The sequence below is a fragment of the Castor canadensis genome, chromosome 5, assembly GCF_047511655.1.
Source record: "Castor canadensis chromosome 5, mCasCan1.hap1v2, whole genome shotgun sequence".
NCBI classification, from domain to species: Eukaryota; Metazoa; Chordata; class Mammalia; order Rodentia; family Castoridae; genus Castor; species Castor canadensis.
In genome coordinates, this window is record NC_133390.1 from 143,078,267 (window position 1) to 143,095,885 (window position 17,619).

Consider the following 17,619-nt stretch of genomic DNA (forward strand, 5'->3'; position numbering starts at 1 on the left):
TCACTCATATTCAGAATCTAGACCTAAATAATAATAATAATATGACATGACTGTAGTTGGGGAGGAAACCAGCAGGAGTGTGGAGAAAGAAAGAAAAGGGTGATGGAGGTAAATATGATGGGAGTACATTTTATATGTATGAAAATAGCATAATGAACCCATTAAAAACTGCTTAAAGTTGTGGGGGGTGTAAGCAAGAGGAGGTAAGAAAGAGTAACAGACAGAGTGAGTGTGATCAACGTATATTACATGCATTATGTAAATGTCACAATGAAATCTCTTTATATAATTAATTTTCTCTAATTTAAATAGAAACATTCAGAAAAAACACTTATGTAGGAGAGGAATTCTCAACCAAGAAATCCTCTTTAAAGAAAGAACACATTTTGACTATACAGACATTATGTTCAAAATGGATTATAACGGATTCTAAAAGTTCTTAAAATAAGGGACGACTGAAGAGTAGGAAACAAGCTTAAAAATTCATATTACAATACTAGCTTACAGAACTGAAACAATTATAAATTCAAAAACATTAAGTCCTTATCTTTCTCCCCTAAAGAACAGCTGCCTAACAGTACCAAATACCAAAAATATTAAAAATAATGAAATTTTAAAACCACCCCCACAAATAAATTTAAGATGTTTACTATGTAACACATATAAACTGTTACTCTCCAAAATTTCAGATTGTCATGTAGGATTAGGGTATATACCAAGCTCAAAGTCAAAAATTAAGAAAAGTTAATATAAAATCAGTATACTTGATATCACAATATATTTACTAGTTCAACTTTTTATTTTGCATATAGTAATATAAGTTCTTTTAAAAATTTCAAGGAAACAGAAAATCATAAGATCACACCATAAATTACATAATCATTTATAGTAAAAAAATAAAATGTCAGTTCCATCAAGCTGACAATCTGGATAACAAATTGGGGAACTGACCACAATATAGATAGGAATCATCACATTTCATTTTAAAAATTAATATTTATTGACAAAACCCACAATTGGTGTTGGAGCACTATAAATACTTTAAAATGCAACAGGGGTACATCACAGAGCTCCAGTTACATACATACATAGATTATACTTTTTAGGTTTTGGCAGACACTGTGTATTTTCATTCATCTCAGAGCACTGCTGAAATGGAAGCAGAAGTGTCATCATTCATGGAGGACAGAGGGTGGTTCTGAATGTTCAGAGCTGATGATAATTGCATACAGCAGAGACAAAAAGTCCTGGATCTGAAGCTCCAATTGTTTTTCCATATTAGAAGATGACTAGCAATTTTCCATCAAGATTCACAAATTCAGTCAATCTTTAATGTACGCCCTTCTCAGTCCTCTATGTTCACTATAGGAAGTTCTCTACAACAAAAACACATGTTTCTATCACCCTTTTTGTGTGTTTGCCTTCTCTCAAACAGTATCTCTTTTTCCATCTTCAAAACAGACTCTTCTCAAAGGAGTCTTCAAAGGGTCTTTCTTGACTCAAAATGGACTGGAAGACAAGATCAGATAAAAGGGCTCCTTTCCTAGTGACCAAGCTGGGGGATGGGGGGAAGAGGAGGAGAAAATAATACAAAATTCTCTCTTAAGAGCAACATTTCTTATTTTAATTGACCAAAAAAAAAAAAAGAAAGAAAGAAACTCTACCAGTATATTCTTTCATTTCACTTAAATTTACCTTGGCCAATTTTATGCTAAAATATCTTTGTTTACTTCCATTTAATTGAGTTGTTACAGGTGTAAGTTCCAACTACTCTTAAGTTTTGAAAAACAACTTACCCCTAACATACCCATGTATACTTATCATCTAAAAAGTACAAGGAATTACCAACTATCAGAAATAAAACTGAAAAAAGAAATAAAACTGAATACACCATTTCTAACACTTCAAATAAGAGCACTTCTAGCAAATTTTTCAAAAAAAATTCCATAGCATACAATTTGCAATATTTTTAAGTAGCTATGAGACTAGAGCTATCTTGGAACTTCTTGGCACTAAAGCCTCTGCAATTCTGAGAAAAATCAAGATCGAAAGACTTAAGGGAGCTCCTGTTAAAAATTAAGGCGTTTCAATTAACTAACCATTTAATTAAAATGCATAGTTATGTTAAAACATTGTCAGTCCTGAGAAATAAATTAGAGTGTCGAATGGTTAAATAACCAATTAACATAATCAAAGAAGAGATAATTAAGTTTATTACAACTAAGATTTTTAAAGCATATATTCAAAATATATAAAACTCACAAGTTTAAACATTTTCCAATAGTTTCTAACAGTTGTTGATAGCTACTACTATCTACTACTATTTTTAAGGATAACTATAGTCCACAATAATTACATATTTTATAAATAACAAACTAGAAAAGTTCAAAGCTTCTGAACATAAAAAAATAACGTGCAAGAGAAAAATGCTAATTGCCCTGATTTTGATCACTGCACATTGCACAAGTGTGTTGAAGTATCACACTGTACCCTATAAGTATGTACAATTATTATATGTCAACTAAAACAAAAAATATTTTGAAAAACACACACACAGCTTCCTTATACTATTTCCTGTGTAAAATAATATAATGTAAAAATGGTATAACATAAGTAAAAAGGTTTGTTTGTAATGAATAAATAAGCAGAATTAAATTAACTCAAGGAAAGAGTCCAAATAATGCCCAATAGCTAATGCTATATATAAACATGCTACGTACCTAAATGTTCCTGTGACTACCCATATACTTGAATCTGGAATTCAAGAACTCTGATACAACTTCCTATATTAGGAAGATGTCAACAAAAGCTGTACAAGAACACAAAAAGAAAGGAAACAGAAAGATAGTGATATTCTTTCCTAATTCTTCTCCCACTCCTAGAAGACTTGCTCCACAGTAACTCTTCCACCTCCCACACCTCCCCCACACTACTCACTCCCTTCACTAAAAGAGTATTTTATCCGGTAAAAACACACTAACCAAGTAAAATATACAATAATAAAAATACCTGTAAGATTTTCTTTCCATTACTTGTCCCAGGCAAGGATCCTCAGGTTTTCTCTCCTATGCCATCCTCTACCACTTCAACCATTAGATGCATCCTGAATGATGGTGGAAGGTTCAGAAGTTTACAGTAGATGTGGCATATTGAGACAAGGATCATATCCATCTCTCACAAAAAGGACAGGGCCTTTCAAGTGATCCAGAATATCACTTCACACCTTTGTGATTATACTCATATGTTACTATTATTCTGATATATTCCACTCTCAACCCAAAACCACCCAACAGAATATACCTCAGAATCTTGAATATGTTATTCTCCTGGATTTTTTCTTCACTATTATTTTAATTTACAATGCTGACTCATTTCCACAAAAGATGCCAGATACTAGCCTTTATCAATAAAGCAATACTTAGTGTTTATAGATATTCTTTCTTTTAATGTATTCTCCACTTGTATTTCATCTTTCATAAAATCTACATGCAGTAAGAGACTATTAGGCATCCCCACCCCAATAGTATGTTAAAAAATAAAAGGTGTAGAAGTATGTGAGATACTTCTGTGAGAATCTCAGAATAGTAAGGGATGAAGACAGTTGCTAGAAGTAATGGAAAAGTATATCATATAAAGAAAATTCTAGGCTTGAGACTTCTTTTAAATGTTGTTAAAGTGGTTCAGGTAACCACAATACCTTTATATGTTGTCCCCCTCCCTTCCTCTGCAATATTTTCATTCTTTATTCTTTAAATAAAAATTCTCCTTATAGAAGAACATTACATGTTAAGGAAAATATTTCTTTCATTTCTCCCCCATCCTTCTCTCAAAAGGAAACCTCTATCCCATGAGTAAGAGGAAATTCATGATAGGGAGGGAGAAGTAAAAACAAAAACCTTTATTAGCATGTCCTGTTTTTTTCCTTGTGCACCTTTGAATTTGCACATCATTTCTGACCACAAATACCATGCTATACATATTTTTCTCACAACTTGCCTCTTCAATGAATATATCTCGATCATCTTTCCACATGAGTATGTTATCAATCTCACTCATCTATTTAGCATTCAGGTAGTATTCCATGGTATCTATGTATTGTGCTTCATTACTTCTTCATTTTCTCTTTGTTTCCTATCACCTCGGAAAATCAAAATATTTGTTCTCCATGCCCCGTGTCCCACAAACATTTCCTGATATTTTCTATCTCCATTTTATCTTTAGATTCTGGACAGTCACTCAACTTTACTTCTGAATCATTCAGTTTTCTGTCCTTCCTTCAAAATTTTTTAACAATCTCATTTTTAGAAGTCTACATATTGCTTCTTTCAGAACAGCCTAATTACATTTTCTATTTTATCCTCTCTCTGGGAAACAAGAAACATTAATCTCCCTGTATTTCTTAAACAGTTCCCATTTTCCTTAGTTCATTTTCAATGTTTTACTGTTGTGTTTCTGGTGACCAATGGCAACCAAGTTTGTGCATGGTGTTCCAGAACTATCTGACTGATTTTCTCCTGCAGATCTATAGGTCTGTCACTCTCCAAAGGCATCTTCTCTGAATGAGAGAAATGATGTCAGGTTTAATGTAAATGGGTGGAACCTAACAAGAGGTATGTTTTAATTTAGAGTATGTGCTCATAAAGCGGCAATGTTGGTTGGAATCCCCAAGACTGTCAATATACAAATGGCTTTACCTTGGGAGTAAAATGTGACACCTCTTTTTCTTTTCCTTTCCCTTCTCTTCCCCAATACATACTTTTGGTAGAGTTCTCAGGCTCTGCTACTCTTTCCAACCCCAACATATGTATCAGAAACCTCCAGCATCATCATCTGCAGAACAAAAACCACAACTCTATCCTCCAGACAAATATTCCTGCTGACAATCATTATGTACAAAGGAAGAAGGGAAAGCCCCAGCTGCAATATGTACTTTTAAAATTTTTTAATCTGATGATCACTGCACAGTACACTCCAATTTGTTGAGACTATTAATACCACAAGTGAAGTTTCTTGAGGTCTACTGAACTGCAAAAACTTTTCACTTTTAGCTGTAGTTTTCTTTGCTCTTGTTCCTCTGTTCCTCATTCCACCTGTTTTTTATCATCATGGAATTCTCTCACATTTGCTGTACCAATGTCACCCTTTCATCCTACTTAATGCTATTACGTGTCTTGTTTTTGTTGTTGTTCCATGGTTTTGTTGTTTTGAGACAGGGTCTCACTATGTTGCCCAGGCTGGCCTCAAATTCATAATCTTCTTCCAGCTCTATCAGGATTACAAGTGGATGCCATTATTCCACCTGGCTTTTTAAATATATTTTTAGTTCTTTCAGATATGGAGAAGGCAGGAAAATTGAAGTCCTTTTAGGTTTTAGTATTATCCAGTTATTTCTTCTTCCTTTGCATTTACCATGCTTCTTCAATTTAATCACATCTTTTAATTTTAGAAAATTCTTAGTTATTCCTTCTTTGGATATTGACTATCAATCTTTTCATTCTCTCCTCTACTAGAGACATATGTGAAACATACTTATTCTTCTGTATTTAAACATCTGCCCTTCATGTTTCCATCTCTCTCTCTCTTTTTTTTTTTTCAGATCTATCTTCGGTTTCATTAATTCTTAGTACAGCTGGGTCAATCTACTTAACCCATTCAATGTTTTTCAAGTATAGTTATTTTACTTTTAATTTCTAAAAATTTGGTCAGCTTTTCAGATCTTTGTTTTCTTGACAGTATTTTGCTACTGTTTTTAAGCCCTCCTTTTATTACTTTAAACATTTTGCCATGTACATTCCATATTCTTACCTAGTAATTTCAATATCTGACATTCATAGAGGTTGAATTCAGCTGTTTGTTTTTCCTACTGATTTTTGCTCATGATTGCTGATTTTCTCATATTTTTGTAGTCTTAGAATATAAAAGCATTTCATTCAGGCTGTATCAAGGAATATACTTTGAGGGAATATCCCTCTAAAGAGTGTAACTTTCTGTTTCTATTAGGTACATTGTGGTACTGTCAACATTTATTTCACAAATATTTACCAATTTCTCTGCTTACAGTTTCCTGAATGAGTCATGTAGTATAAATTAGAATCCTATATCCACATGAAGGCAAGCTTATGGTCACAAATTTTTTTAAGGGAGACTTTTCAGTATTAAACATAAAAGCCAAGAAAAAGAGAATTTCTGTAATGTCTTCATGCATCACAGAAAAAATTCAATTTTCGAGGCTCCCCTTTGTTGAAGTCTCATCATGACGAATCTTGTCTTTACACAGGAGTCTCAATTCTAAGTCACCATATAGTAGAAGCCCAAAGATCTCTTTGAACCCACATGACTTCAACTGCAAACCTCTATGTCAGCAAATATTCTGAGAGCAGTTTTGGAATCAATTTAGCAGTCTGGATTGTCTATATTTATGACCTCTTGGCAATAATATTTTTAATGGCAAAAACTTGTTTTCATTATTTCTTTCTCAATACAGTATCTTCTCAAGTCTAACTAGAAGTTTTCAGTTTGCTATTATTTTCTGCATTAGTCCAGATTATCTGTGCTTTTTGCATCCTTCTTTCAGCACAAGTCCTCTCTTTGGCATGATAAAAATTTCCCTTAAATATTTAGTGTTTCTTCATTCTCTTCATCTTTTTAAATCCAAATTGTTTTCAAAATTCAAGGCTGGTGCAAGTCACTACTGCATTCTCCATAAGAGTCTCCCCCACCTATCAAGCCCACAATAGAGGCTATGGATCTTTGTAAGTGGACTTTGCCCTTAGCGTGCTAAAGTGGAAAGATTGGGAAGACAGATTTTTTCCTCAAGATTCACTGATTCCACCACCTTCTAATTACCCTGATACTGCTCACAGGGCCATTTCTCTGCTCTAACCCTGTCATCTTTAAGCTAGATTAATTTTTGAATTATCAGATAAGCACATCTACTTTCTACTCAAAAACCAGGTATTTTTTCTGACTTTTTTCCAGGCTGTATAGTACTAATGATTTTCAATAACAATCTCATCAGCCTTTTATTGGTCTAAAAGTCTCCCAAATTTTCTGGTTTAGAGATTGCATTCTTTCCTGTTTTCCTAAGATGCTATGGATTTTTCTTCTTATTCCTATATTTCTTTTCTCATTGCAATCTGAACTCAGTTTGCTGGCATATATTTGACATAAATCTAAAAACAAAAACTTTTCCAATTATGCAATTCCTATTCCTGGTTCATCTCCTATTAAACCATTAAGAAATGTAAAGACAAAAGTTAGAGTTACTTTCCTTTATTATACATAGTTCATTTGGTTTCAATAAATATTATAAAAGTAACTGTCTACAGTATAGAAAATTTGCAATCTACAGTTTTACAGATCAGATCATTTAAGCATGTGTGAATGAGCAACAATGTAGTGATGAATCAGAAACTTTAGACTAAGAATCTAAAAACCTGAGAACTATGCCAATTCTATAACTGCTGGTTTTCTTCTTAAGTCTACATGACAGTAAAAGCAATAGAACAGAATGTACTTTTCCATTTAATTTTCTATTCAAAGAAAATGTTTTCTACTTCTCTCTGCTACTGGATGGCAAATTCCACATAGAGAATACACCCAGAATACAAACTATTTAATTTTCTATCCTCATAATTACCCTATTAGAGAGATTCCCAGCATCCCTTATCCCCATCTTCTTGAAACCACTTAATTAAAAAAAAGAAGTATGATGCCATAATCTCCACCTGGCATCATTCAATGATTCCTATGATCATACTTAATAATAAAAAAACATTCAAGTCTAAAGTCAGCATTTGGAATGAAAGGAAAGGTAATTACATCACTATTCCTTATACACCAACCTGAAAAAAAAAAGACTACACATTTCAAATTTGTATCATTTTAACCCTTTAACAAAGATGTTTTATATTTAAAAACTAAACATCTACAGACCTCTAGTTTTTTTGTCTATTTGCTTCTTTTGAGACAGGGTCTCACTAAGGTAGCCTAGACTGGTCCCAAATGTTATGTAACCCAGACTGACCTTGAACTGAACTTTTGATTCTCCTGCCTCCTGAGTGCTGGGATTACAGGTGTATACCACCAAAATCCACTCCCTTTTTTCTTTATATTCAAGTTTGAACACATTGTAAGTACAATCAATACTTGTAAACTGAAGGAGCAACAATCTAATAAAGAAATAACATGTTCGACCTTTTCAGAAATTAAAAAGTAACCCCAAATAAATACACAGAATTTACTTAAAAGTGGAGTTTGCTAAAAACACAAGTCCAAATAAACTAAGATTTAAAACAAAATGTGCTGTTGGTAACATGATTATTTTCAACATTCTATGAAGTTGGTTTTGGATTTTTTTTTTAGCACTTTGGCATGTTAATAAAACTGACTGACAGAGTCATCTTCACTCACCAATATATTCAATTGTATCAGTTCACTGTTCTCACACCTTTCCAAGATACCAACCAATTTCAAGTATAATTAAGCACTCCTGAAACCATTCCACTGAATGAACTGATATAACCTTTAGGACTCTAAAGTAGTCTACCATTATTATGAAGTTCTTCACCTTTTACTTGAGAATTACTTAGTTACAAAATTAAAAGCTTTTTAGAATGCTGAACAATTAAATTACTTAATATTCCACCCCCACAAATCTTTTAGTAGAAATGATGCTCTAGAAGACTAAAACTTTCATTGTGTAGCTTTATATACTTCTGGTAAAATTCACACATACCTTAGTACTCTAATTTGAGAAGCAAGTTCATAAAGCGCACTGTGTAAATTTGCAAAATATCATACATGTTCAATATGTGGTCCATCTTAAAACTTTTTTTAAAAAAGGCAACTAATAAAAATAACTCAGAAATCAGATTTTTTAAATTTTACCAGTAAATCTTAAGTGCAAATATGGAATACAGGAAGAATTTCACAGAAATATAAATGAATGAATGGCTATTGTGTTTTCAAAATATAAACTGGTATTCACTACACATCTACTAGGAGGACAAAGCCTTCTTTCTCAAAATGTTCGGTAATTACTGACAATTTTATTATCCACAACAATTTACCTTTCTAATACTGTTTCTGTTTTAAATTCAAAACATTGTGGCATTATAACTTATAAATCATAAAATTAAATAATTCACAATATAAAATACAATGTTTCCAAAAATCAAATATAATTAGCAGTAAGCACAGAACACATAAAAAACACCAAAAACACTGGAGAAACAACAGACAACATTAACAGAAGGTAAGTTAAAGAGGATATAAAGCCAGAAGAACTGGGTTCAAATCCTCACTTTGCCACTCAACAGCAGTGTGACTTTGGGCAAGTCTCTAACCTCTCTGTGCCTTAGTTTCCACACTTAAAATGAGATAATAATTATACTTAGTCCATCCGGTTGTTACAATGGCTACAAACATAAACGGTTTTATAACTATTTGTTAAGTAAACAGGAAGAATCTTTCTTAGTTCCAAAGGAATGTCTTCCTTACCATGAGCATTAGTTGATTCTTAGCTTCACCCACCCACGCACACAACACTGGTACAACACAGGTGGTCTACTAACTGTGATTAGCAACATGATGGATTTAAATTCAGAAATGAAATATCCATTCCTTTGAGCTAGGCAAATATTTTAGCTATCAATCAAAATAGTGTCTCATACTGAGATTACCAAATAAATACGTGAATGTCTATCAAATATGAAATATTTGGCATTAGTTACATAATTCCATGAAAGGGGTTTTTATTAATCATTGATAAAACTCTGGGAAAATGCTTTTGAAGCTTAAGGCTGATTCAGAAAAAAAAAAAAAACTGATTAAAAAAAAAAACTTACATTTTGAGCCAACCATGGTGGCACAGGCCTGAAATCCCAGCACTCAGGAGACTGAGGCAGGAAGATCCTAAATTCAAGGCCAACCTGGGTTATACAGCAAGACTGTGCCTTAAAAAAAAAAAGGAAAAGAAAAAAATTTACACTCTAAGAAATGTGAGGAAAAAGGATATGAACCAAACAAGAACTACATGTAGAAAGTAATTGCTTTTAACTCAAAATTAAAATTTTACTATTTATTTCATTTGCGACAGGATCTCAAGACAAATCTTATAATGAATTAAATTCCCATGATCACATCTGTTTTAGCCAAATTAATTATGTCAAAACTAGCAAATCCTACTAACCTGCCATGATGTTTGTATATTTCATGATTTGTTCATATTTTGAAATAGGGAGTGTATAATATAACAATACAAAGAAGGTTGCTGTTATACATCTGAAGCTAAATTTCAATACACTCAGCTGCTGATGTGAAATGCTCTTTAAAATAAAAGATATATTTTGGCCATTAAAAAACATTTTAGGTCACTTGAAATGCTTAGCTTCTTTCAAGCTCTATGCACCTAAGCCATAATAAGAATGTCAAGGGCAGGGAGAAAAAAGATCAGTTTAAAAGCTGTTTTTTTAAATCAATACATTTAATGCTGGGTGTGGTGGTGCATGGTTGTAATCTGAGCACTTGGGAGACAGAGGCAGGAGGATCACAAATTTGAGGTCAGCCTGGACTACACAGAAAAAAAAAAAAACTTCAACTTTTTAATTGTAAAATTATAACAAATCACTGAATTAGTAAATTAATTGCAAATTATATAATTACTGCAAGTAATCAATATTATCAACACATAATTACAAAATCAGTATCAAGATCCAACCACTGTGATTAATGAACAGATTCCTCTTAAATAAAACACTGAAGTCTAATGTAGAAGGCAAAGTGAGTTCAGTAAGGCATATAGATTACAATGAACCTCCTGTCCCCAACTTGAAAACTGATTTTTCCATGAGATGCATAAAAGATTTCTATTAATTTTTAAGAGTTGAAAATAAAATGTTTGCACAAGACCACTTAACTAAAAATTAAGTCTCTTATCCTTCAAGGTAATGTCCACTTTTTACCAGGCTATTTTCCATCATAATAAGTGCTCCTAAACAATGAAATTACTATCATTTTAATATATAAATAAATCTCACTAAAGTAAAGAACAGGACTGCATTGCAAGGCAAGAATGGCTGGTATGAGCACTATTATTTGACGCTATACTGGTGACCTTAACCAATGCAAAAAAGAAAAAAAGAAGAAATGAGAAATGCAAATATCAAGAAGTTATAAAAATTCCATTTGTAGAAATCTTTATTGTCTACCTATAAAATTCAAAGGTATGCTTTAAAAGACTGTGACTAGGGTTGAACATGGTGGTACAGACCTCTAATCCCAGCTATTTGGGAAACAGAGACAGGAATGCAGTTCAAGGCCCCCTGGGCAAAAAGTCAATGAGACACTGTCTCAAAGATAAGCAGGGTGTGGTGGCATACACCTGTAATCCCAAGTACTCAGGAGGCAATTACAGATGAAATCATGGCCTAAGAACAGCCCAGGCAAAAACTCAAGAACTTATCTGAAAAACCACTAACAAAACAAAAGGACTGGTGATGTAACCCAAATGCGAGGCAGCCTTGAATTCAAGCCCCAGTACCGGGGGTGGGGGGGGGGAACTGATTGATTAACACAGTTCAAAAACAACATTTATCTATATTGATTACCAATCAATTAGGAAATTAAATGGTAAAAAGATCCCATTCATAATTTTTAAACTTATTAAATTAATTCCTAGCAATAAGTCTAATCAAAATTGATAAGACAAAGATAAGGACAAATATAAACCATTACCATATGTAATACTGTGCCAAGCATGGTGGTACATGCGTATAATCCTGAGGCAGTAGGATGAGAATGGAAGCCAGCCTGGACTACAGAGTGAGAGCCTGTCTTAAAATAACAAAACAACAAAAAAGTGAAATTGCATACAAAATGAATACACACACAATATTTTAAAAAAGTAATAGGTAAAATATAAGCTCGGTGTGGCAGCATATGCCTATAATCCCAGGACTTGGGAGGCTAAGGCAGGAGGACCAGGAGTTCAAAGCTAGTCTGGATTATAATAAAAAAAAAAAAAACAGCTGATAGGTAAAATGAAAAAATAATCTATAATACACATAATTTCCTTAAATTGGAATGAACTCAGGAAATTAATATGAAAAAAGTAATTTATAAAATGAGAAAATGATATGAGGAAACAATTCATGAAATGTATATGCAATCCACTTAGAACAGTGCTTGGCCCATGGTAAGTGCTTAATAAATAATACTTGTTTCTGTTCTTGTTATAGTAAACAGAAAAATAAATGGCTAATAAAATTATTAAATGAGTTTAACCTCACTCATCGTGTTAATAGCAAAATGATTAGAATGGCAAAAAAAATGGAACTGATAACTAGTATTGGTGTTGAGTCATAGTCATTTACATACACTAAAACTGGGGATATGATGTTGGTTCAATATATTTAAAGGAGAAACATCTGTCAATTTGAAATGGATCTACCCTTTGACCTAGCAATTCCATGACCAGAAATGACTCTCATAGATACGAAGATGTAAGAATACATCAATAAATACATAATGACATTATGTATAATATTCAATATACTAGCAAAAACAAAAATTAATATAACTGAAACACAGAATTTCCACACAATGATAAAACATGAAGCCTTTAAGAATAAATAAAGGGCTGGAGGTGTAGCTCAAGTGCTATAGCACTTGCCAAGCAAGCATGAGGCCCTGAGTTCAAGCCCTGGTACTACCAGAAAAAAAATCATTAAAAAATTTAAATTTAAAAACAATAAATGAAGTAACTGGTCCCAATGGTACATGCCTGTAATTCCAGCACTCAGGAAGCTGAGACAGGAGGATCAAGAGTTTGAGGCTGGGGAGAAGGAGAGAAGAAGTAATAGATGGGGGTGAATTTGATCAAAATACACTATATACATGTATGGAAGTATCATAGTGAAACCCCTTTGCGCAATTAATACATGCTAATTTAAAAAGAGAGACAGAGAAAACACTGTTGGGGCCATCCTGGGATACACAACAAGATCCTGTGTCAAAACAAACAAACGAAATTAGGAAGACCAATAAAATTTCTTACGGAAACATTTCCATAGTAGAGTATAGTAAGAAAAATAAAATACAGAAACATGAAGACTATTAGAACATTATTCTGTATATATCTTAGAAATCAGGGGGGAAGTTCTAGATATACATTCATATGAACACATCTTTCTAAATATATGTGAACATATTTATGAACTGCATGATTATAGATTGGGGAATGATCCTGGGAGACAGACTTATTTTTCATCTTATGCTCTTCTATCTGACTCTTTCTCCTGCATGTGTCAAATTTACTAATTTTTTTAAAGACATATTCTTGGATAAGAATACTCAACAATGGAAAGATATGAGCCCTTTCAAAACCTGACATGATTATTTAATAGAATATAAACAGAACTCTGTGAATGGTCTACAAATAGAATGGAATCACTGAAAGACACTTGGAAAATATAAAAAAATAACCAACAACTTTTTTAAACAAAAGGATGAATGGATTTGTTCCAAACTAATTATCAAAATATATAAAGTATAGTAATCATAACAGTGGCATAATAACGTAAGAATTAACAAACAGATCACTAATGGAACAATGAAACAGAAGAATCCAGAAACAGATATTTGCATACATGAGAATTTTAATATATGATTAAGACAGTTTTAGTGAATAGAAAAAAACAACTCTAAGACCACACAAAAAGAAATTCCATGTAGATAACAAACTTATAGTAAAAAGAAACCAATCATTAGAAGAAATGTAAAATGTACTTTCTTTTTATGAATATTAGGATGAAAAATGTCTCAATTTAGACCTAAAATACAAGGCATTTAAAAAAATATGACTAGGAAATTTAAAACTGTTATTTTGGTGACAGAAATAATACTAATAAGATATCACTTGTAAATCACTAAGAATTAGACACAGTTCCATGCAGTTTATAATTATTAATTTATTTATTCCTCATAAAGAGCTCTTGCGGTGTACAACCATCTCTGTCATCTTGCCAGTAAAGAAACTGAGGTACATAGTTAAATAACATTCTTGAAGAAGTGGTTGGGCTAGAATTCAGTCTGTCTGTGCGGTTCAAGTCTGTACACTTAACAACTATACAGGGATTCAACAGCAGACATATAGTACTCAGTAATAAACTTTAAAATATTGCAACATTTACAAAGTTAAAACAATAAGGGGCAACGTTTATGAACAGGTAATTGACAAAATAAGTTCAAATGAATAATAGAAAACTTTAAAGAAATACAAATCACAACAGTAGGGCCTTACTAGGTTTTACTTACACTGGCAAAAATTTCAAGGATTAATCACAACTTCTACTGGCAAAGTTATAAAAAAAAAAAAAACAGGTACTCAAACAATACTGACATACATGCAAACTGTTTCAATCATTTTGGGGGTAGTCTGCAAGTCTTACCAAAATTTTAAATGTGTACTGCCCGTGACCCAGCAATTTCACATTTCAGAATCTATCTCACAAGAAATCCTTATACAATACACACATTACAAACACACTCATTGCAACCTTGTTTGCAATTATAAAAAAAAACTAAGAGTCCGCCAAGGATAAAATAATTTATGATAAATAAACTTAAATGAATTATGGTAAAAACATATACAGCCATTTAAAAAAACAAGAAAAGATTATCAAAATATAGTTAAGTGGGAAAAAAAAAACCTCACAGCACCATGTATGACAGTTTTTACACTAAACATAATCCACATATGTCCAGTAGTTTATTTGTAAAAGCATACAAAGTACCATAACTAAGAACACAAATGAGTACCACAGTGGATTAGCACAGGAGCACTTACCCTCCTGGGACTTAGATGCCCATCATATTACTACTTATTTCATAGAGTTTTTAGGTTTTCATAAAAACTCCCTACAATGCCCTGACACAATGTTGCATTAAACAAAATACAATAAAAAACACATAAAGGTCTGAAAAGGTAATTACTTAAACACTAACAGTATTTGTCCTTTTTGAACTGGCAGATTGGGGAAGAGAAACTATCATTTTTAAGTTTTTATACTTTTGAATGCTTTACAATGACCATGATTTAATGTATTCCCTTTTTTATAAAAATACAAAATATAAACACACAGGAACATAAATATATAGTAGTAACCACTGCTAATGGTTTCTAGTACCTTTATATCATCTAATATAAATTAATGCCTAGAATATAAGTGTGATTTAGCATTAGTTTTAGTCTTTTTAGAATAATTTTAATTAATATCAACAGCATTTAAAAGGGGTTATGTATTTATAAATAATTAGAACTTGTTTTAAGAAGTAACTATAGTCTTAACTTGCTACTGTTAAACTACAGATAAAAATTCAGAGGTAACCACTTTTGAAAGGTTTTCATTGCTAAAACAATAAAATCCAATCCATATACACACTAAGATACTACATACTTACTTTTATGTAAAAAGTACTTCACAAAACTCATCAGAAATAGTGCCAGAGGAATCTAGGGAGATCTTTTACACAGAGAAATGCATGAAATATTTACAAGAATGTTACAACGCTATTTAAGAAAGACATGTTTTTATCACCCTGTTTCCACTACCCTGAAAATTTTATATTTACCAAGTCAGAACATTCCATAAACATAATTAAACAGTCTTTCAAATCCCAGACTGCAGCTATGCATCAGTAAGTGATGTATAGCCAAAACTAAATTAAGAGTGCTATGTTCACAATGTCTAGAGAACTGAGAAGTAAATCCCTGATAACCTAGTATCTCAACTTCAGCATGTGGAAGAAAATAAGAAAAAGATGTACATATACCTATTTCTCTTCCTAAAGGTTGACTGTTCATCTATTTAATGTGTTCCCCAAAAATATACAGAAAATATTGGTAATATGTATTTAACTAGAAAAGGGAAAGTTAAGAAAATTCTTCAATTCCTTGTTTAATTATCAACAATTCTAAAAAGTCTGCCTACAAGTACTGTGTCAATAACAACAAAAAGGTAAAACTTTTAAACTATTATTAAAAATAAAAGTCACAGTGGCCTTTTCACCAAGTAAACCCTCAGAAAACCAACAACTAGAGACAGAAAACTGAGCATCCAGGAAAATCAGGTTACAGTATTTTGCAAGAAAATACGCAGAATGCTCACTTTAATAGCACATATACTAAAATTGTATTGATATAAAAATTAGCATGGACCCTGCCCAAGGATGGCACCTAAATTCATGAAGCCTTTAACATTTTTAAAGGACAATTCATTTTTTTTAAAGTACCATTCCTTAATTCCATCCTTCTACTGTGCCAATCAGCATTTCAAAATGGCTTGGATTGGTGCTTTTAATCTCTTGATCATAAGCAGAACACTGTACCTTCACTATGTTGCTTTCAATAAGGAAAAAACTCACAGGTATTTCAATCACCAACGGATAGTATTGGTAAACTATACTGTAGGAGATCAGAAAAGAGAAGACCACTAAACAAAAAATTAAATTATTTTAGAATAAGACTATCCCAGTCAGATACATTGGACAAAATTTTGTTCACTCATCACCCATGAAGGAATTGCTTTTACTATGTTTGAGTGATTTTCATCTAGAACTTCTTGGAATGTGTACTTTCCAATGACAGAAAATTCACTGAAAGTCAACTCCACTAACATGAATTTTTTTATTATAAATTTTTATTAAGATATATTCATTATATGGGAAGGATTCATAGTGACAATTTCAATCAGACTTATATTGTACATTACTTACACTGCCCTCATAGTCTCTCCCCCTCAGCCCCATCCTCACCCCACTAAAAGCAATTGTAAGAGGTTTCCTAGTCCCACTCTACATAGGTACATGAAGTCCATCAACCATACACCATCACCTCAATCTCCTTTCCTTCACCCTCCTCCCTCTCACCAGCATACCTCTCTCCCCACACACACTGAGCCTATTGATGGTTTTTGCCATCAATATTTAAGTTGACATTCAAAGGGGTGCCCCAACATATGCCCACTGTGGGTGTGCTCCACTTTGGCAAAGATTTTCTCCCATTCTGTGGGCCTCTCTTGAGTCTGGTGACTGTTTCCTTTGCTGTGCAGAAGCTATTTAGTTTGATGCAGTCCCATTTGTTCACTGTTTCTCTTAGATGCTGAGCCTTTTGAGTTCTCTTTAGGAAGTCCTTCCCTATACCAATCAGTTCCAGTGTATTTCCTACTGCTTCTTGGAGTTGTTTCAAAATTTTAGGCCTTATATTAAGGTCTTTGATCCACTTTAAGTTGATTTTGGTACAGGGTGAAAGACAGGGATCTAGCTTCATTCTTCTATGTGTGAATATCCAGTTTTCCCAGCAGCATTTGTTGAAGAGGGTGTCTTTTCTCCATTTTGTGTTTTGGGCTCCTTTGTCAAAGATCATTTGACTATAGGTATGTGGGTTTATGTCTGGATCTTCTATTCTGATCCACTGGTCTTCCTTTCTGTTTCTGTGCCAATACAATGCTGTTTTTATTGTTATGGATCTGTAGTATAGTTTGTGAAGTTGGATATTGTGATGCCTCCAAGCATTGGACTTTTTGCTCAGAACTGCTTTGGCTACTCAAGGTCTTTTGT

General features: G+C 32.7%; 1 protein-coding gene, 1 long non-coding RNA gene and 1 other non-coding gene across 21 annotated transcripts in view; 1 reads left to right on the top strand and 2 right to left on the bottom strand.

Annotated features, from left to right (window-relative positions):
- Macrod2 (mono-ADP ribosylhydrolase 2) overlaps positions 1–17,619 on the bottom strand; it is a 2,131,419-nt gene that overhangs the window by 2,084,019 nt on the left and 29,781 nt on the right. The window lies entirely within an intron of this gene.
- Positions 977–3,097, bottom strand: LOC141423359 (uncharacterized). The gene is made up of 2 exons (XR_012448164.1): positions 3,010–3,097; positions 977–2,809 (listed from the first exon to the last, which is right to left on the bottom strand). It is a non-coding gene; the product is annotated as an uncharacterized lncRNA (long non-coding RNA).
- On the top strand, positions 16,162–16,265 carry LOC141423631 (U6 spliceosomal RNA). The gene has a single exon (XR_012448473.1). It is a non-coding gene; the product is annotated as a U6 spliceosomal RNA (small nuclear RNA).